Genomic DNA, 22,715 nt, shown 5'->3' with positions numbered 1-22,715 from the left:
CGGCACCGCCGTGAGAGGTCCAAGGAGCTTCGCTCGAACTGCGCCGAGATCGACGGCCGCACCCTGGGTTGCCAGCGTCACGGACTTGGCCGAACCTTCATGGCTCCCGTCGCCAGTACGATGCCGACGCTCCAACCTCCAGCCACGTCGATAATGCCAGCTCAGCGCCGCTTCTCTCCTGATCACAGCTTAGGTCACGCGCCTCGAGGGCTCGTGCCGTTTGTACGGATCCGCGCACATCGTCCTCTTCCTTTCTTTCTCGCCACATGCCTCTTACATGTGACATCTGTACGTCAACAAGAACACCTGAACTCAACACACTGAAGCGATGAACACTCACGTCCCTCTAGCCGTATGCGTCACATATGGTACCGATACGGGTGACAGCTTTCACACCCTAGACAGTAAGAAGCTAGCGGCAGTCCAACACCATCTCCAAGAATCCGAACCGCTTGCAACTTCACTGAAAACTATTCCGCAAGTAACGAAGAAGTGTTCCCGTTGAGCACGTGGACTTAGAAAGTAGAATAAAACTTGCATGGCGCCAAAGACAGATAGGTGCTATTGTGACACAAGACATCTTCAAAGCATACGACAGTGTAGAATATGTAATTTTATCGGATATATTGCGAGGTCTAGAGTTTGCAAACTACCTTGAATACTGGATATGTGAATTTTTAAATGGGACGAAATTCTACTGCTCTGTAAGGGGCTTTTCTTCGAGCATACATAATCAATCGTGAGGTGTTCCTCAAGAAGCTGTCACTTCTCCATTATTATTTAACATTCTAATGTATTTCATTCCTCCGCATCCAGATGTACAAACATATGTATACGCAGACGATATTGCCACGTGCCTTTCGGGCTTCGCATCTGTGCCAGTGGCGTTCGATTGATGGATGTTAACGCGTGTGAACACTCGCACAAACCTACAGCGATAGCCTCGTATCTACGACGGGCCCATCGTATCAGGCAGGCAACTCGCGCTATCTCTCGCGATAGTTCTACGCACGTTCCTTCACAGCCTTTAAATACTGCCCGCAGATAGGGGATGCTCGTTCTTTGACGATTGCTGTCCATGCTCGCATATGTTGCTGCGACTGGGCTAGTTGCTTTTGGTTATGTGGGGGCACAAGTTAGCCTCAATAAACGTTTGTCTTGCTGTGCGCTCGTCTTCTCTAATTACCGGTGTGTAGCACCACTCGCGGCAATATTGCTTCCTATGCATCAGACAGCGATAATCACTCCCTATATTATCGACTACAGAACTATCTCTACGCCATAGTAAGCTGGTTAAACAAGATTCGCCTTTCACTTAACGTGAGAAAATGCTCGATATTGGTTTTCGTTAATATATCGCTATCCTACCATATCGAGACTACACCTCAAGTGTAGTCAGTGAAGTACTTAGGTGTAGTGTATGACGGCCCCATCAGTTGGCTTGGCCATATTGAGCATACACTTAAAAAAGGAGTGAGAGCAGTTGGTAAGCTACGTAAGCTATGCAACAGTCGGTCGGGGATGCAGAGAGACCCACTACTAATGATTTACAAAATGTACGTGCGGCCCATTTTAGAATTTGGATGTGTGCTCTTTTCTGGTGTGCCAGCTTATAAATTACGCCCCCTTGTTCTGATTGAGCAGGAAGCCCTGCGATTATGCGGCGGACTACCGAAATTTGTGGCTAGTAATGTCTTGCATCAAGAAGTCAGGTTGCCCTAATTTTGTGCAGATTTCAGTTGCTGATGGTGCAAACATTCTTAAATATGTACGAATCCCCTGTTAGAAGATTGGAAAACATATTCATTTCCCAGCCTGCTTTATATTTCGGAGTACACTGGCCCCGGTTTAATACCCCACAGGTGGCCTTTGTACAAACATTGATTAAACCCTTAAATGTACGTACGTATTAGGAAGTTTGTGATGTGCGAGAGAGTCTACAAATCATCTATTAGGACATCTACACTAACAATGCAAAATTTCTCTCTCAAATTATATTAAATGGACTGTTGCAAGGTCATTTATTGAGTTTAGGTATAAATATGGTCATCGCAACAGACGTCTCACAGTGTGTAGAAAAATCTGGAGTTGGCATTTTCGCTCATGCTCTAGAGTGGACATTCTTAATTAGGATTCCGGACTACTTATCTGTATTTCTGGCTGAATTTCTAGCTGTAGTGTTATAATTACGTAAGCTAAATTAATCAATATCGACAGCAGTGATAATAATGCATTCTTTATCTTTGTGTACATCGCTCACAACAAATAGCTAGCCTTTTACGTATACTTAATTTTCTAGTGTCTGACCACATAAATTTAATTAGTTTATTTTGGGTGCCTGGTCATAGGGTATTATACATGAACGGGATGGCTGGCAGTCTCGCGAGAGCGGCCCTCAATGGCGCTGTACTATCTTTACTTCCTGCATCAGCTTATTCTTATTCCAAAACCAGGTAAGCCTCGTAACATCAACAACCTTCGACCCATCTCCCTAACGTCGTGCGCGGGGAAACTCTTTGAAAAGGTTGTGCAGGTCCGGCTCTCGAACCACATAGAGCTAAGCAACATGTTCCCCTCCAACATGTTCGGTTTCCGACCCCACGTGTCGGCGCAGGACGTTTTTCTACTACTAAAGCACGAGGTCCTGCACCCCAACAGAGGGTCGGAAGATAAATTTGTACTGGCATTGGACATCAAAAAGGCCTTCGACAGCATCTCCCACCACGCTATTCTGGAGGGACTGGAAGCGGTGAACTGCGGAACGCGAATTTATAACTACGTGCGCTCGTTCCTCAGCCACCGCACGGCCACAATCGGATTAGGCTCCACGAGGTCCGACACCTTCAACTGTCCCGACAGAGGTACCCCTCAGGGAGCTATACTCTCTCCACTGCTATTCAATGTAGGGATGAGAAAGCTAGCCCTGGAGCTAGATAAACACCCGAATCTCGGTTGTGCGATATATGCCGATGATATCGCGTTCTGGGCTCACAAGGGGTCCTACGGGGACAAGCAAGAAACCCTTCAAAAGGCCATAGACGCAGTCGTGGAATACGCGAGGGCGGCGGACATGGCATGCGCACCTGAAAAATCGGAATTCATTCGGGTGCGTGCGAAGTACGCAAGAAAGAAGGACTGGGTGCCGCTCACTCTGACTCTCGACGGGGTGCCAATTCGTGAAGTGGAGACACTCAGAATATTGGGGATGTGGATACAGCAGAATGCTGGAACATCTCACACCCTACAAAAACTAAAGGCGGTCACAGGAAACGTGGCCAGAATGATAAGGAGAGTGGCAAGAAGCAGAGACGGCCTAACTGAGGGAGAGACCATCAGCCTGGTTCACGCATTCGTAATTAGCCGACTCACATACGCCCTTCCGTATCAGGCCTTGACAAACCAAGAGATTAAACAGGCAAACGCAATAATAAGAAAAGCCTTCAAAGCCGCCCTTGGTCTTCCCGAATGCACTAGCACAGAGAGATTCGAGGGACTGGGCCTGCACAATACTTTTGACGAGTACGCAGTCGCGACGTTATATTCCCAGAAAGAACGACTTTGTTCTTCAACTCAGGGCAGGGAAGTATTGGCGAGGTTAGGCTTTCCCCTGAGACCCCAGTATTGCGGAGAGGAAACGGCACAGATAGACCGCAATGTTCGATCGCACATCGCGGTGGCCCCAATTCCCCAAAACATGCACCCCAAGTACCATCCCGGACGACGCAGAGCAAGGGCAAAGACCCTTCACAAACGTTTCGGCATGGGACCGGGGGTGTATTATACGGATGCCAGTCGAGCCAGCTCACACTTTCACCATAGTCTCTACATGCAACAACAACGTAACAACGGCATCCTTCAAAACCGCCTCGGCATGCGTGGCAGAGGCTGCAGCCATTGCCTTGGCCATTCAGGACGCCGAGCGCCAAACCAATTCGGCTGTCATATTATCCGACTCACAAGCGGCTTGCCGCCTGTTTTTACAAGGAACGGCACCCAAATCAATAATCAAAATTTTAGGCACTCAACTAGAGGGGCACCACACTATCGTCTGGTGTCCGGCACACGAGCGACTGGCAGGAAACGCTAGGGCAGACCGTATTGCTCGAGGTTTGAACGTCCGAGCAACGGCATGGCCTAGCGACGTCCTTCCACGGAATTCTCGTGACATTCTCCTACAGCAAAGGCAGGAGCGGAGACGTTTTGGACAACCTCACTCCGATTTAAACAGCGAACAGGAGAGGGACTGGCGTCGTATTCAGACGAATACATACCCCAACCTGCACCACCTACACAGAATACACCCCACGAGGTTCTCTGACGAGTGCCCGTGGTGCACAGACACACCCACACTAAAACACATCACATGGGAGTGCCCCAGGAGGCCTCCGCACATAGACAGTCCCATATTACACCAACATCCACTAATGAGGCATAGGCAGTGGGAGGCATGGCTTGCGGACGAGGGTCGGGAGAGCCAGTTGGCTCTTCTGGACCAAGCCCAGCGAGCCGCTCGTGCCAGTGGGGCCCTGGAATAGGGGCTCCAACCATCGTGCCTTATTTTATTTCCATTGAATAAAGTTTTACTCTCTCTCTCTCTCTTACCTAACTACTACTAGATACAGGAGATATGCAATTGCTCTAGGCTTTTTGAATCCAGAGATAGCAAGTTTTTCAGATTACCGACACTTCCTATTTCCTTGGCACGAAAATCCCTTTCACACCAGAAAAACTGAAGTAACTTTTACCCTGTTACGCTGTCTGTCAAACACCATTGCCAAACTTTTATCGTCACAGGGATGGTCTGGCACCCTCCCCTCTGTGCCCCTTCTGTGCGGTAGATGAAACCATCGATCATCTTTTTCTTATTTGCCAGCGTTTTTTCCGCTTTAAGGGAAAATATTATAAAACCCACGTTCACGCAACTTGGTTTAAATTTTTCCTTTTTAAGTATCCTTTCTCTAGGAACCTCCTCTCTTGGCAACTACCACAGGGATGTCTGCTCAGTCGCGGAGGAATTCATAGTTGTTTCAAGACGTTTTTCTTAAGTTCTTCAAGCATTATTTTTATCCGTCTTCACTTGACCAGCTTTTGTACTACCAACATCTTCCTAATACCATGCAAATCTTGGCCAATCCCCCGAAGTGGGTACGCGCCACCAAAGAAGGCTACCCAATCCAATCCAAGCATCTATTGCCGATCGAAGAGGCAGAAAATGCTCCTCAAGCAGGATAACCCACGCAGGCAGCGGGCAACAATCCGCTGCTAATAGTGGGCGACTTCAACGCTGCCCAACCCTCGGGGCTTACACGTATACCAACTCCAGGCGAACCTGCTTCACAAGTTTATTGAGGACATGTACCTCACACCCGTAACCGATCCAAGGAATAGCACGATGCTCGGCAGAAGTGTTACAAGAGATACCAACCCCAAGCTAACTATCACCAGGAACATCCCCCAAGCTAGCTGGACCATTTTGTACCTAGGCAGCGACCACGCCCTGCTAGCCACTACTCTCCATGAGCTCGAATGGGAAGCCAGGATAGACAAACAAGTACACGTGTCAATATTTCGCTGAATGTTCAATACTTGTGCACATGCGCAAAAGATGCGGTCGGATTTTTTTGACGGCGGGAAAGGCATATTCGTAGTCGAGAACATAGGACGCTGTTTTGGCGATTGTGTTTTAATTCTTTGTCTAGAAATTCGAGGGCACGAGTGAAAGTAAGGTGGAACAGATTGAGGTGCATCGCAAAAAGAACATCGAGGGGACACAAGGAGAGCAGGGGCAGCTTGCACGAACATTCAATAACGAAAACAATAGTGAATTTAGGAACACGTTCTTGTGCGGACTAGGCGTTGTCTATGGAAGATTTAAGAACGCGTTCCCAAATTCGTTATTTTGTTATTGAATGTTCGTGGAAGCCGCCCCAGCCCTGCGTAAGGAAAAATTTGGAAGCGGTATGCGACATCTCAAATTTGTAAAGGAAATTTCCAATTGCTTTGAAGGACATCAAATATTATTCGATGGGAAACAAAGATGGCGGAATTCAGAAGATGATCTTAGCATCATCTTCTGAAAGTGTCTGACTGTGTCAGCGATACATCTATCATATTGTATTCTGAAGAAATGTGCTTTCTTCAAATTATGTTGTCATCAGTTTGTTGTTATACGTCACACCTTGGCTCTCTGCGCAAGCGCGGAAATCGTTGTTCTTTAGTATATTTTTGACGCTGTCAGTAAACAGCTTGTAGTTGGCTCCTTCACTGTCTTCTCTTTTTTCTGTCCCTTTTCATGACAAACATTTCGCCACAAACGCCTAAGTATACTTCGGAAATCTCAGCATGGATATTGCATAATTTTACGATATAGAGACATTGCTGTGCCTAGCCACGGTAACATAAGCTGATGTTGACAAAAGAGATATGATGAGGCCATTGGCTGGCTGTTACATTCTGCCTCGTCTGTCTCTGCTCCCTTGCGCTCACCCAGCCAGCAGCCTAGCTCCGCTGTCTTCTTTATATATATATATATATATATATATATATATATATATATATATATATATATATATATATATATATATCAACGAGAAGAAAGGGGTTAACCGACGGGCCCGATTTTTATTAATCATATCATAAGAAGCCAACAAACACTGACACCAAGGACAACATAGGGGAAATTACTTGTGCTTAATATATGAAATAATGCAACGATAAATTAATGGAAATTAAAGTGGATGAAAAAACAACTTGCCGCAGATGGGAACCGAACCAACAACCTTCGCATTTCGCGTGCGATGCTCTACCAATTGAGCTACCGCGCCGCGGTATCTCAATTGCCGCGGTAGCGTCACCTGTGGTGTTGGTTAAGAAGAAGGACGGCACGTGGCGCTTCTGTGTAGACTACCGTCATCTGAACAACATTACTAAGAAGGACGTCTACCCGCTCCCACGCATAGACGACGCCCTTGACTGCCTGCACGGTTCCAGCTACTTCTCGTCTATTGATCTTCGTTCGGGATACTGACAGATTGCTGTTGACGATATGGACAGAGAAAAAACCGCGTTCATCACACCTGATGGCCTATACCAATTCAAAGTAATGCCGTTTGGATTATGCAACGCCCCTGCCACCTTTGAGCGTATGATGGACTCCTTGCTCCGTGGTTTCAAATGGTCCACATGCCTCTGCTACCTCGACGACGTCATCGTCTTCTCCCCAACGTTCGACACTCACCTTGAACGTCTCATAACTATACTTGATGTATTTCGAAAGGCGAAGCTGCAACTTAACTCGTCCAAATGTCGTTTTGGCCACCGGCAAATTACTCTTCTGGGCCACCTCGTTGACGCTTCCGGAGTACAGCCTGATCCCGACAAAACTCGCGCTGTCCGAGACTTTCCGGTTCCGAAGACAGCCGCAGACGTTCGAAGTTTTGTCGGGCTATGCTCGTACTTTCGTCGTTTTGTTCAAGGTTTTGTGACAATTGCTAGACCCCTAACTAATCTCTTGAAGAAAGGCGTACAATTCTCGTGGGGTACTGCAGAAGCCGCCGCGTTCTCTCGTCTCGTCTCTCTTCTAATCTCACCACCCATTCTCGCCCACTTCGACCCTGATGCCCCTACAGAATTACGTACAGATGCCAGCGGTCATGGCGTAGGTGCCGTCTTAGCCCAGCGTCAGCGTGGCCAGGATCGCGTTATTGCTTATGCAAGCCGTCTTCTAGCACCGTCGGAGCGTAACTATTCCATTACGGAACGAGAACGCCTTGCTGTTGTTTGGGTGGTTGCGAAGTTCCGTCCTTACCTTTACGGTCGCCCTTTTTCCGTAGTTACTGACCATCATGCTCTCTGCTGGCTCTCTTCGCTAAAAGACCCTACAGGCCTGCTTGGTCGATGGGCTTTGAGGCTACAAGAATTTTCATATTCCGTGGTGTACAAGTGTGGCCGCCTGCACCATGACGCTGACAGCTTGTCGCGTTACCCTGTTGACGACTCTGACTCCTGTATAATATTGCCAGTGCTTCTTGCATATTCTCTGTATCACAGCTGCTTCATTTCGCCGACGAGCAACACCGTGACGCCTACATCAGAGCACTCATCGACCGTTTTGAGCACTCTCCAGCCGATGCTACTCTACGCCTCTTCGTCCTCCGCGACGGTACTCTGTACCGTCATAGCCTTCATCCGGACGGCTCTGAGTTGCTACTTGTAATACCTAAACACCTCCGCTCCACCGTTATAGAAGAGCTCCACGACGCACCAACGGCAGGACATCTCGGCGTATCTCGAATCTATGACCGTGTACGTCGCCGTTTTTTCTGGCCGGGTCTTGCCTGTTCCGTACGACGCTACGTCGCCGCTTGTGAAGTTTGCCAACGACGCAAGACGCCTTCCCAGCACCCCGCTGGTTACCTGCAGCCGCTCGACATCCCTGCCGAGCCCTTTCATCGTGTCGGCTTAGACCTTCTCGGCCTATTTCCGGAATCTACATAAGAAAACAAGTGGGTTGCAGTCGCGGCTGACTACGCAACCCGCTACGCCATAACCCATGCTCTTCCGACCAGTTGCGCAACTGATGTTGCGGACTTCCTCCTACATGATATTATTTTGATGCTTGGTGCTCCGCGTCAATTGCTAACAGACCGTGGCCGTACGTTTTTGGCCAAAGTCATTGACGACATCATTCGTGCCTGCTCAATACAGCATAAATTTACCACCTCCTACCAACCCCAAACGAACGGCCTCACTGAGCGCTTGAACCGCACCCTTACAGACATGCTATCTAAATACGTTTCAGACGACCATCGTGACTGGGACCTGGCTCTACCTTACATTACCTTTGCATACAACTCTTCCCGTCTCGAAACTGCTGGCTTTTCCCCGTTTTACCTCTTGTATGGCCGCGAAGCAACGCTACCACTGGACACTGTGCTTCCGTCTGCCACAGCTTCAACCAGCGATTATGCCCGTGATGCAATCGCCCATGCTGACCATGCTCGCCAACTTGCGTGCGCTTGTCTACAAGTGTCTCAAGACAAGCAGAAGCAACGCTACGACCTCCATCACCGTGATGTCCATATTGTGCCCGGCAGCCTCGTGTTGCTTTGGTCACCTTCGCGTAAAGTTGGCCTACGTGAAAAACTTCTTTCTTGTTACACAGGTCCATATCGCGTGCTCCGCAAAGTGACCAATGTCACCTATGAAATGGTTCTAGCCACGCCCACTACGTCCTCCGCTGTGACAACCAGTTACGTTGTCCACGTAGCCCGATTCAAGCCCTACAACTCTCCACGCGCCTTGGATCTTTAACAGCACCGTGACGGTGCTTTTGCCGCCGGGGGGGGGGGGGGGGGGTGTAGTATTACGATATCATAGAGCGATGCTCAAGAAACGATCCGCCGCGAGAACGACGATGAAATTGGTCGGTGCGCTTGGCGCGAGCGAGTGTCGGCCTGGCTGCCTAGTCCCAGTGTAAATAGCCTGTAAATAGCCTCTTCTGTCTGTGTCTTTCCACACGCAACAATATAATTGCTAAAGAAACAGACAATCGGGCGTCAGCCAGAACGCCTGGTCAGCCTTAACGTTTTGTCCCCTTCACCTTCCCCACACTACGTTCGCTCAGATAAAGCGAAGCAAGCACATCGATGCCAGTTCTGACAGGGAACCCTGTTAAATATGTCGACTCACCAAGGAAAGCCATCGCTGACGAGTTGCGCTCTGAAGTAAGGTGTCTTACCCACCGGGCTCAACACCCAATCTTACACAAGGCGAATATATCTGAACCACATGAATGTCTTGTGCCGCGTTGTCTGTGTTGTCGCGCAACACCGAGAGATAAGCAGTCAGTGAGTTCATGAGGATGGTAAGGAGTAACGCGGGGTTATATGGGTCTGATCGCGGTTGATAATGGTTCGACGTGGATGGAAAAGGTGCTAAAGAGCAAAAATGGCTTATAAAGATCGAAGTAATTCTAATAAACTTGATAAGGACCGCTAAGGGTTGACAATGGTCGGATCATAGCCAATAAGGCTAACGCCACATACGGGTCGGGTCGAGTCCGATGAGGTTGATAACGACCGATAAAGGTTGATAAGGGTTCAATCGAGTCCTATCAGATTGATAACGGCCAGCAAGGGCTGGTGATGGTTTATACTGGTCGGATCAGGAACCAAAACAAATTAGAAGGCTAATAAAGCCTACATTTATTGAATGGTCTATTGCTTCGTGAACCCCTTCCCCCAGTGCTGAGCATCAAATCGTACGCGCGTCTACATGGTTAACCTCCCTGCCTTTCCTCCCTTCTATATATATATATATATATACGTCTATACGTTGCGTCGTAAGAGTGGAGATGAGCAAGGGAGAACACGGGGAATGCGCGAGATGGAAATTCAAGATGATGAGCAACACCAGAGCAAGGTGACAGCATGAGCCGACTTTCGACAAGAGAACTTGCCTTTTTAAGGGCGACCTAAGCTCTTCTCGGCTCGTTATACATAGGTACGGTGTTCTAATGGTGAGCGAAGGTAAGGCGGCTAGGCTAAAACCCATAATGAAATAAAAGTAGCGCCATGTTTTTCAAGATTGCCGCTATCTACTTGCCGCCGAAAGCTGTCATTTATGTTTATGTCACATTTTAAGCTGATAAATATTCGTTGCCGTGAAAATTAGAATAAGTAACAGCCAGGCTAACTACATGACAAATCACGTTGGCACGCTAAATGAAAAGGCCATTACAAAGCGCGATGTCGCTCCACTTAAATACCTTTGATTACTCTGCACATTTGCGAGCAGCCCGGCATAAGCGCATGAATAGTAGGCTGCAGCTGGAGTGCTGTTAAGTTCATGCAATTAACTTAAGCGCTTTGTATGCATGAATATTTACATTTGCAGATTATTGATCCATTCCAATTTTGAAGAAGATGTCAAAGCATTCCGGCAGAGCGCAAATATCGAACAGTTTGATGTTGGATGCTGTGAGATTGGTGTGCGATGAAAAGAAAAATATAAGAGACGTAGCGGAAGCTTTTAAAATAAAAAAAATCATCGCTTGGTCGAGCAGTGAAGTACAAGCAATGCGATGACAGAGGCAGCATGTTGTTCAAGTCCAATTTTGCCTGCGGAATGGTCTTCACAGCAGAAGATGAAATACTCTTGAAATAGTATTTGCTGAAGCGGGATAGCCGAAAGTGGACGTGGAGGAGCCCGAACGGCGAATCTAGAAATGAAATAGACTTTATACTCTGCGCTAACCCTGGTATCATACAAAATGTGGACGTGCTCGACAAGGTGCGCTGCAGTGACCATAGGATGGTAAGAACTCGAATTAGCCTAGCCCTGAGGAGGGAACCGAAGAAACTGGTACATAAGAAGCCTATCACTGAGTTAGCGGTAAGAGGGAAAATAGAGGAATTCCAGATCAAGCTACAGAACAGGTATTCGGCTTTAACTCAGGAAGAGGACCTTAGTGTGGAAGCAATGAACGACAGTCTTGTGGGCATCATTAAGGAGTGTGCAATAGAAGTCGGTGGTAACTCTGTTAGACAGGATACCAGTAAGCTATCGCAGGAGACGAAAGATCTGATGAAGAAATGCCAATGTATGAAAGCATCTAACCCTACAGCTAGAATAGAAATGGCAGAACTTTCCAAGTTCATCAACAAGCGCAAGACAGCTGACATAAGGAAGTATAATATGGATAGAATTGAACATGCTCTCAGGAACGGAGGAAGCCTAAAAGCAGTGAAGAAGAAACTAGGAATTGGCAAGAATCAGATGTATGCGTTGAGAGACAAAGCCGGCAATATCATTACTAATATGGATGAGATAGTTCAAATGGCTGAGGAAATCTATAAAGATTTATACAGTACCAGTGGCACCCACGACGATAATGGAAGAGAGAATAGTCCAGAGGAATTCGAAATCCCACAAGTAACGCCGGAAGAAGTAAAGAAAGCCTTGGGAGCTATGCAAAGGGGGAAGGCAGCTGGGGAGGATAAGGTAACAGCAGATTTGTTGAAGGATATGGTGGGCAGATTGTTCTAGAGAAACTGACCACCCTGTATACGCAATGTCTCATGACCTCGAGCGTACCGGAATCTTGGAAGAACGCTAACATAATCCTAATCCATAAGAAAGGGGACGCCAAAGACATGAAAAATTATAGACTGATCAGCTTACTGTCAGTTGCCTACAAGCTATTTACTAAGGTAATCGCAAATAGAATCAGGAACACCTTAGACTCCTGTCAAGCAAAGGATCAGGCAGGATTCCGTGAAGGCTACTGAACAATAGACCATATTCTCACTGTCAATCAGGTGATAGAGAAATCTGCGGAATATAACCAACCCTTATACATAGCTTTCATCGGTTACGAGAAAGCGTTTGATTCTGTCGAAACCTCAGCAGTCATGGAGGCATTACGGAATCAAGGTGTACACGAGCCGTATGTAAAAATACTGAAAGATATCTATAACGGCTCCACAGCCACCGTAGTCCTCCATAAAGAAAGCAACAAAATCCCAACAAAGAAAGGCGTCAGGCAGGGAGATACGATCTCTCCAATGCTATTCACAGCGTGTTTACAGGAGGTATTTAGAGGCCTGTATTGGGAAGAATTGGGGATAAGAGTTAATGAAGAATACCTTAGTAACTTGCGATTCGCTGATGATATTGCCTTGCTTAGTAACTCAGGGGACCAATTGCAATGCATACTCACTGACCTGGAGAGGCAAAGCAGAAGAGTGGGTCTAAAAATTAATCTGCAGAAAACTAAAGTAATGTTTAACAGTCTCGGAAGATAACAGCAATTTACAATAGGTAGCGAGGCACTGGAAGGGGTAAGGGAATACATCTACTTAGGGCAGGTAGTGACCGCGGATCCCGATCATGAGACGGAAATAATTAGAAGAATAAGAATGGGCTGGTGTGCGTTTGGCGGGCATTCTAAGATCGTGAACAGCAGGCTGCCATTATCCCTCAAGAGAAAAGTGTATAATAGCTGTGTCTTAATTACCAGTACTCACCTACTGGGCAGAAACCTGGAGGCTTGCGAAAAGGGTTCTGCTTAAATTGAGGACGACGCAACGAGCTATGGAGAGAAGAATGATGGGTGTAACTTTAAGGGATAAGAAAAGAGCAGATTGGGTGAGGGAAGAAACGCGAGCTAATGACATCTTAGTTGAAATCAAGAAAAAGAAATGGGCATGGGCAGGACATGTAATGAGGAGGGAAGATAACCGATGGTCATTAAGGGTTACGGACTGGATTCCAAGGGAAGGGAAGTGTAGTAGGTGGCGGCAGAAAGTTAGGTGGGCGGATGAGATTAAGAAGTTTGCAGGGACGACATGGCCACAATTAGTACCTGACCGGGGTAGTTGGAGAAGTATGGGAGAGGCCTCTGCCCTGCAGTGGGCTTAACCAGGCTGCTGCTGCTGATGATGATGATGGGATGTCAACAAGATAGCTGGAAGAGACTGGTTTATGGGCTTTATGGACCGCCATCCAGAGCTATCGTTTCGATCGCCGGAAGCGACCAGTCTAGGTAGGGCAGCGAGCTTCAATGAGAACGTCGAGGCTTTCCTTTCAAATCTGGAAGGCTTCTACGATCAATACAAGCTAACTCCGGACCGCATCTACAATAGTGACGAAACGGGCTTCACAAGTGCGCACAATCAAACAAAGATAGCAGCACTTGGTGAAAGCAAACTGGTCAAGTCACATCAGCAGATCGCGGCGAATTGGTAACCGTTTTGTGCACTGTCAATGCCATAGGAAACGCTCTGCCCCCAGTGTTAATTTTTCCATTGGTGAGATCTAAAGTTTTTTTTCTGAAAGACGCCCCAGCCGGAAGTCTTGGTTTGGCAAACAAGTCGGGATGAATGTCCGGCGAACTGTTTTTACTGGCATTAGAGCACATTGTGAGAAGTGCAAAGTGCTCGAAGGAAGCACCCATTCTACTAAATCTTGACAATCATGAAAGCCATGTCAGCATCAGCACCATCAACAAGGCCAAAGAGAGTGGTTTAATCCTGCGTACCTTTCCCCCATACTGAATCCACCGCCTGCAGCCACTTGGTGTCCATGTATGGACCACTCAAATGTCGGTACAGCGCTGCTTGCAATGATTGTCTCATAAATAGCTCAGGGAAGGCTATCTCCATCTACAATGTTGGAGAACTAGTGGGAACCGCCTACGTATTAACGGTGACACAAAAGAACATAATCTCGGGCTTTCATAAAACGAGCATTTGGCATTTCAATATTGAATCCGTCCCTTCGGATCACTACTCGATGTCATCAGCAACTGACCGACCTGTAACATCCCCAGGTGGAGAGGTGTCACAGCGGGCAGCCACAGTCATCAGGGAAACAAACAACTCAAGTCTTCTGGAAAATGTTTCGAGCTCTGAGACAAACATCGACAGAGCTCGAAACGTCCCTACAGATGTCATCACGCGCACTGTCGATAAAGCAGCCTCGTTGTCAACGGCATCTTCAAGCCGAAAATTCCAAGCGATCTTAGGCTCTACCCTAAAGCTGCACCACGTAACACAGGGGGAAAAGGAAGGAAGAAAGGTAGGACAAAAGTCCTTACAGATACACTAGAGAAGCATGCGATTGAACAAGAGGCTGCACAGAGGTTTTCGCGACAGAGCCTGAAAAAGAGAGCGCTTAACACAGCCGCCACTACTCGTCCCGAAAAGAAACGGCGACTTCAGAAGGATTTCAGTTCTTCAAGAAGAGACTGTTGCCGTCGCATTCGATGATTCTGAAGATGACATGTCTGATTTCTATAATGAGAGGCAGGAAATTTCTGAAGCCGATTGGCCGAATGAAGCTGTTCGAGGGACAAAGGGTGACTTTGTTCTTATCGGGCTTAGCAAAAAAAAAAAATCTGACGTCTATTACACGGGTAAAATCGAGAGCAGTGACAACATTGACGTGTGTGTCCACTTCCTACGAGAGAAAGAAGAGAGCTCAAAATTTTACTTTCCTCCTCATAAAGATATAGGAACTGTACCAGTCACAGACATAGTGATGAAGCTGCCAGTTCCAAAAACTATCGGAGGAACAAAGCGTCTGCAATATTGCATGAAGTTTGATGTTGACCTATCGGCTTATAATGTTCGCTGAAGACGTTGGAACCAACGCGTTGCAGATGTCCCATTCCTTCCAAATGATGTCCCACTCCACCTAAAGGGAGAGGTTGATTGGCACAGATTTTAGCTGTTAGAAACTATTTTTTAAAGCTGCGCCAGAAGTGGTAACCAGTGCTCGATCCTCCGAATTCGTGCAGCATGTTTCGACTTGTACTATAATATATCAAAGATATGGTTGCGTTCAAAATAAACAAAACTAAAAATATATTTGCGAAAAGTGTCCCATTCCTCCCGACTCTCCCCTAAGTACACCTGAGTGACGTCATGGCTTCTACCAAACGCTCGTGCGCATGGATGAAGAAAAACTTTGGCTCCACATTTTTGGATCGCGCAAACCATGCAGAATACCCATTGTCCATGATCTGCAGCACCGCCGTAATTTTGGCGGCTCGGCGGAACGTTGTCGCCCGTCATAAGGCGGCCTTGGTTGTACTTTCGCTTGCCACGAAGAAGGCGTTCGTCAATTCGCACGATATACATTTCCGGGGCCACCAAGTGGAGGGCGCGCCGGCAGATCGTCCTGCACGATCTCACGAGCGTAGTTCCTCCAGTCGGTGATGGCGTGCTCCGACAAAGTAAACAAGTCGCCGGTCATCTTCAACAGCCACGCGTCTATGCTTTTGCTCGCGCAGTGCGTGAGCCAAATTACTTGCCACCTGGAGAAGTGGACGTTCGGACGGCCGAGGCATTCGGCGATGGTGAAGTAACTTCCTTCACCTCTCTGCCTGCGCAGTGCACCACTACCGTGTAATTGCGACAACTGCTTTCGGCACCTATTGCACCAGAAGGCACCCCGGCGTCCATTCTGTATATTCCTATATAATGTTACGACTTCGCCTTCGCAGGTTGGTTGGTCCGGCTTGAACCCCAGGTCGTTGCAGGTGGCCCAGTGCTCCGATGACGCCACCGGACACGGCCTGGCACTGGGGCGCGGTGGGAGCACAGCGCTTGAAGCCAAATCCTGGAACATGGGTCTTCGGCATGGTCTGCGCGATCACAGGGGAGCTGCAACTTTTTGAGGTAGACCGACGAGACGCGGCGACGCCCCATTATTGCAGCCAATGTTCAACCGGTGACCACTATTCACAGTGACGAATGGGCCGCATACACTGTATCCCAAATGTAGTGGATGCTAACGGAGCGAGCCTCATTCTGCACTGGGAGACAGTAAACCACAGCGTGAACTTTGTGGACCCAGTCATGGGCGCTGACATGCAAAATATAGCAAGTTATTGGCGAAAAGTGAAGTGCCACCTCCTCACCGCCGGATACAAGGCAACTCTGCTGTATGCAGTACTCATGCAAACTCATATTACTCATGTTACTCATGCAAACGCAGAAAAACTAAAAAATTCAAGGATTAGCTGTCGGCTACGTTTACAAACGTTTCAAACGTCTTGACTCACCGTCGGTCACAGGCGCCGAGTGCGGGAGGGTGAGGGGGGTGCTGAGCCCGCCCCTCACACACACCTACAGTGTCATTACCAGAGCTTTGTCACCAACATAATTTGAGGTTTCTTTTGACTTTCCTCGACCTTTTCACTTGAAATTTTACTGGGGCTAAAGGCTTATTGCATCATTGTTGGCGTAGACGTGGACGGCTACGCCAACAATTGTTTGTCTCAGAGCTCGAAACATTTTCCAGAAGACTTGAGTTGTTTGTTTCCCTGATGACTGTGGCTGCCCGCTGTGACACCTCTCCACCTGGGGATGTTACAGGTCGGTCAGTTGCTGATGACATCGAGTAGTGATCCGAAGGGACGGATTCAATATTGAAATGCCAAATGCTCGTTTTATGAAAGCCCGAGATTATGTTCTTTTGTGTCACCGTTAATACGTAGGCGGTTCCCACTAGTTCTCCAACATTGTAGATGGAGATAGCCTTCCCTGAGCTATTTATGAGACAATCATTGCAAGCAGCGCTGTACCGACATTTGAGTGGTCCATACATGGACACCAAGTGGCTGCAGGCGGTGGATTCAGTATGGGGGAAAGGTACGCAGGATTAAACCACTCTCTTTGGCCTTGTTGATGGTGCTGATGCTGACATGGCTTTCATGATTGTCAAGATTTAGTAGAATGGGTGCTTCCTTCGAGCACTTTGCACTTCTCACAATGTGCTCTAATGCCAGTAAAAACAGTTCGCCGGACATTCATCCCGACTTGTTTGCCAAACCAAGACTTCCGGCTGGGGCGTCTTTCAGAAAAAAAACTTTAGATCTCACCAATGGAAAAATTAACACTGGGGGCAGAGCGTTTCCTATGGCATTGACAGTGCACAAAACGGTTACCAATTCGCCGCGATCTGCTGATGTGACTTGACCAGTTTGCTTTCACCAAGTGCTGCTATCTTTGTTTGATTGTGCGCACTTGTGAAGCCCGTTTCGTCACTATTGTAGATGCGGTCCGGAGTTAGCTTGTATTGATCGTAGAAGCCTTCCAGATTTGAAAGGAAAGCCTCGACGTTCTCATTGAAGCTCGCTGCCCTACCTAGACTGGTCGCTTCCGGCGATCGAAACGATAGCTCTGGATGGCGGTCCATAAAGCCCATAAACCAGTCTCTTCCAGCTATCTTGTTGACATCCCATCATCATCATCAGCAGCAGCAGCCTGGTTAAGCCCACTGCAGGGCAGAGGCCTCTCCCATACTTCTCCAACTACCCCGGTCAGGTACTAATTGTGGCCATGTCGTCCCTGCAAACTTCTTAATCTCATCCGCCCACCTAACTTTCTGCCGCCACCTACTACACTTCCCTTCCCTTGGAATCCAGTCCGTAACCCTTAATGACCATCGGTTATCTTCCCTCCTCATTACATGTCCTGCCCATGCCCATTTCTTTTTCTTGATTTCAACTAAGATGTCATTAGCTCGCGTTTCTTCCCTCACCCAATCTGCTCTTTTCTTATCCCTTAAAGTTACACCCATCATTCTTCTCTCCATAGCTCGTTGCGTCGTCCTCAATTTAAGCAGAACCCTTTTCGCAAGCCTCCAGGTTTATGAAAAGGTCATAAATATATATAGGGCTTCCCAATTAACTATCATGCCCCAAGATTTTAAAAAAGAGCAACACGTTACTGGAAGAAAACCTAGTGCATATTGTTTACAGTACTTTGCAGTAGCTACGAGTATATTTTTTCGTTGCTCAGATTTAATTAGGTAATTGTTATTTATTATCTAACACGAGACGTGCTATCCTAATTATCAAAGTGTCAATGAGGCATTTGAAGGCATAGCCAAGGGCCATCTAAATGCGGTATTTTCAACAATGTACTAATTGCGGACTAATTTTTTTCTGACTGAAAAATAAACCCCGTGAGATATGGAGAATACCATGCGACTTCATACTTTCGCTTTATTTCTGCAAATAATAACAAATGGAGGACACGCGCGTTAGAAGCACTGGCGGCAGCTGCCTCATCCGTATTTTCTCACTTGAACATTGTTTTAAATTTACACTGTAAACAGCATGCACACACACAGTATATTTAAATATACACACAGGACAACGTTTATTATAGTTTTGAAAGAGATGGAGGTAGCCAATTCAAAATTATTTCTAAAGGTATGGATAGCCCATGCTTGGAGAATGAATATGTTGCTCTATATTCACCACGCTTCAAATTTATTTGCGCACGTTTTTGACCACGAAAATTACCTATAGACTTCAGTGACCCCTTCATCAGTCTTTTATCAATGGTGTGTGAAATGCACGTGAATGTTGTGAGTCCCAGTATTGCTTCTCTTTCCAGTAAATAATGCAAAGGACTCATGAAAAAAAAACATCTATAATATTTTACGACATTTATTAGGGATGGAAACATCGTCAATTGAATGAAAAGGTCATAAATATATATAGGGCTTCCCAATTAACTATCATGCCCCAAGATTTTAAAAAAGAGCAACACGTTACTGGAAGAAAACCTAGTGCATATTGTTTACAGTACTTTGCAGTAGCTACGAGTATATTTTTTCGTTGCTCAGATTTAATTAGGTAATTGTTATTTATTATCTAACACGAGACGTGCTATCCTAATTATCAAAGTGTCAATGAGGCATTTGAAGGCATAGCCAAGGGCCATCTAAATGCGGTATTTTCAACAATGTACTAATTCCGGACTAATTTTTTTCTGACTGAAAAATAAACCCCGTGAGATATGGAGAATACCATGCGACTGCGCTCCCACCTGGAACATAAAGCAGTGCCCTCGAACAGGCTCTCTCTGAGTTATCCAGAACGAAATAAAGGAAATAAAGAAAACATTGTGGTCGAGCTGGTGCTTTATCTGCCGCGGCCGGCCTAAGTAATACGTCGCGTTTGGTGTTGGTTGGAAACAAGCTGTGATGGCTTTTGTCTTAGCGTAGATATAGTGCACGATTATTTCTTTTTTTTTTGCTACAAAACCTATCAGTACAAAAGGGAATTGACAACTTCAGTGCAAAGGTTTAAAGGTGCATTGTTTTTCGTCCCAGTCGCGATGCGTTTCTCTGATGAGCAGAAGGTAAACATGATTCTTGCCTTGGGATGTGCAAATGGCAACAAGAGGAAGGCCGCAAATATATATATATATATCAGTCATGGAGGTGTGGCGGTAGGCCAAAGGCATCGACTATCATCAGAAATTACGAAAACCAGAGAGAAAACGGCAGAAGGGTTGAAATCCGGGCCAGTTGGTACATGCTTTAAGCAAAAACCAGTCAAAAAACACAAAGGACAAGAGGAGAGGTTCACACCACAACGACTGGCAGACCGGCAGCTTCAAGAAACAGCGGCGGAGGACTCCATCTTTGAGTCCCAGCCTACGCACGGATGTTCTAGCATTCATGGCCTCAAACCCTCATAATAGCGTGCGGTACGTGGCCGCCCAGGTACCAATTTCAAGGTCATCAGTTTGGAGGATTCTAAATGACGGCCTTTAACACAAACCACATTAACCAGCACCAATGCTTCGTAGACAGGAACCTGTAGAATCGTCTAGATTTCTCAATCGGGTCCTCACAAACGCCGGCGAATCTCCGGGCTTTTTGAGCAAGATCACGTGCACAGATGCAGTCAATTTTTGCAGAAACGCCTAGATAAATTTGCATAATGCACACTATTGAAGGGGCTCCAATCTACACTGGGTAAAGCGCAATCGGCGCCAGTACCAGTGGTCGCTCCATGTGTGATTCGGAATTTACGCCGATGCTATCATCGGTCCCATCTTCTTCGATCATACACAAAAACTGGTCAGCGTTACGTGAACGAAATCCTTGAAGGCGTGGCGGATGAGTTTCTCAGCGAAGTCCCGCTGTCATGGCTTCCACTTCTGGGGTATGGGTAAGATGGAGCGCAAGCATGCACACAGCAGCAGCCGAGCAGGAAGCTGACTGGCTGCGACTTTTCATGCGCAATAGGTTGGAAGGCACGGGCCTGTAAATTGGCCGGCTATGTCACCTGACCTCTATCCGCTAGATTTCTGTCTTTGGGTTTATGTGAAAGATCGTGCTTACATGACCGAGACGGACGATAGATTAGTTCAAGGCGAGGATAACGGACGTCTGCCGTAGAATTCCGGCGTCGGTCATGAAGAAAGCCATTGAAGATGTGATAAAACGGACACAGTACTGCGTAGCTGCAAAAGGATACCTATTCGAACGCGTCCACTAGGCTGATGTTCAACGGAGCTTACGAATTCATAGATAATAAGGTGTCATGGCTTGTCACCCGTTCGCCGTCGGCGCGAAGTGGTCTACGGGGTATACAAGCCGGTTGGTCGTTCTGTACTCAAGCGAACACAGCGAAGTAGTCTATAGTCTAGAAGCTGAGCCTGAAATCTGCTGAGAAGCCTCAAGGAGCTAGTGCCGTCCAGAGTCGCCTGGGCCGCCTAGCCGCGTCTGAAATGCGAGCTACCACTTGGTGTAAGAGATGACAAACCAACGTCTGCAACGAAGCTCGCGGTAGTTCCCCTCAAGTTAGCTCAACCTAAGCTCCCGGGAAACCCATCCAGGCAATCGCATCCACCGCAACGAGATTGGCTTGCCAGCGTTCTTCGGGAAAGCTCTGCCGTCGACTCCACGCTTGATGGACTTGCTGCTGCTGCTGCCCGGCTATGCGTGTGCCATCATTTGTTTTCTTTTGAACTATGTTTAGTGGACAACCGTTAAGTGTATTCTTGTGTAGCGTTAGTGTTTATATACACTGTTAATTGCTCGTTGCATTTCTGTATTCATCATTGATATAGATTAAGTGCATGTGGGTTAGGGTTCTTGTGTTTTTTGTTTCTTTTAATCTTTGTGTCATTGTCAGTCCATAAATATTTTTCTTTCTGTCTTTCTCCCGAATCTAACTCCTCCGCTGTGTTCGCTTGAGTACAGAACGACCAACCGGCCTCTATAGCCCGTCGACAGTTTTGATGTCACGGCTGGTCACCCGTTCGCCGTCGGCGTGAAGTCGTCGATGGGTTATCAAGCGGCCGCGTTATCGAGGGGTTTTTGTTATCAATGTGATCAGTCGGCCTTGAAAGACACCGCATTTAAATGTCATTTTGGGGTGCCTACACATGCCTCATTGACACTTTGAAAATTAGGACAGTACTTCTCGAGTTAGTTAATCAATTGCAATTACTGAATTAAATCTCAGTAACGAAATAATTACTGGCGGCTACTCCACTGTACTGGAAACTAAGTTTTCTTCGAGTGACAGAACTGCTCTGTTTTTGCCTTTGGGCATGATAATTTGGGAACACTGTGTAATTCAGTCAGTAACTGAAATGAGACCAAGCCGGATTAACTCGAAATCAGAATCAACAGCAGTCATGCGCAGCAGCGCTTATGCTCGCTTACACAGAAAAAGAAATCGAGGCTGCAGTTTCGCCGGAAAGGTGAAGCAGTATTAGTGATAGCCAAGTATTCAACAATTGTACGAAGGAAGATTACACCACCGAGAGGACTGAGGCTGTGAAATAGCACTGTCTCCTACTATGAGGTCCTGTATATACTCAACTTCAGCGCTCAATTCTTGGAGGTCACACGAAGTTTCTTCAAGGGCAAGAAATTTATATATCCGCAGCGAGAGGACAGAGAGCTTCGGCAACACAGGCACAAGGCTTCCACCCACTCGTTGTGAGTGAGTGTACCTGTGAGTGAGTAAGTGAGTGAAGAAACTTTATTGCAGGTCCAGCGAGGGCGCGAACTCGTCGCGCACCCGGCTAGTCCCACGTCGGGACCGGCAGGTCTAGCCCACCGGCCCGGTCGCGGGCACGCCGGACAGCCAGTATTTGCTTTTCTGGAGCGGGCCTACGCAGAAGCGAGTCCCACACCTCCTTGATGAACTTGGGGTATGTCGACCCGCACTCCCAGAGCATGTGCGCTAGAGTGGAGGTCTGCCCGCAGGACGGGCAGGCGTCGTCGCGATACACGTCGGGGTAAGCCTTGTGGAGAACGTACAGACATGGATACGTGCTGGTCTGCAGAAGTCTAAGCGAAACAGCTTGCGCCCTATTTAGCTTGGGGTGAGGGGGTGGAAAGACCCTTCTAGACGTTGTTACGTTTCGCCTACGAAGCGCGTTATA

General features: G+C 47.2%; 1 pseudogene; it reads left to right on the top strand.

The window, feature by feature from the left end:
* Positions 1-13,883: 13,883 nt before the first annotated feature.
* LOC142591303 (uncharacterized) lies at positions 13,884-15,138 on the top strand (annotated as a pseudogene).
* The last annotated feature ends 7,577 nt before the right edge of the window (positions 15,139-22,715 follow it).

Source organism: Dermacentor variabilis, chromosome 8 (assembly GCF_050947875.1).
Source record: "Dermacentor variabilis isolate Ectoservices chromosome 8, ASM5094787v1, whole genome shotgun sequence".
Classification (NCBI taxonomy): domain Eukaryota; kingdom Metazoa; phylum Arthropoda; class Arachnida; order Ixodida; family Ixodidae; genus Dermacentor; species Dermacentor variabilis.
Note: the sequence above shows the minus strand (reverse complement) of the source record. Positions and strands in the feature narration are given on the sequence as shown.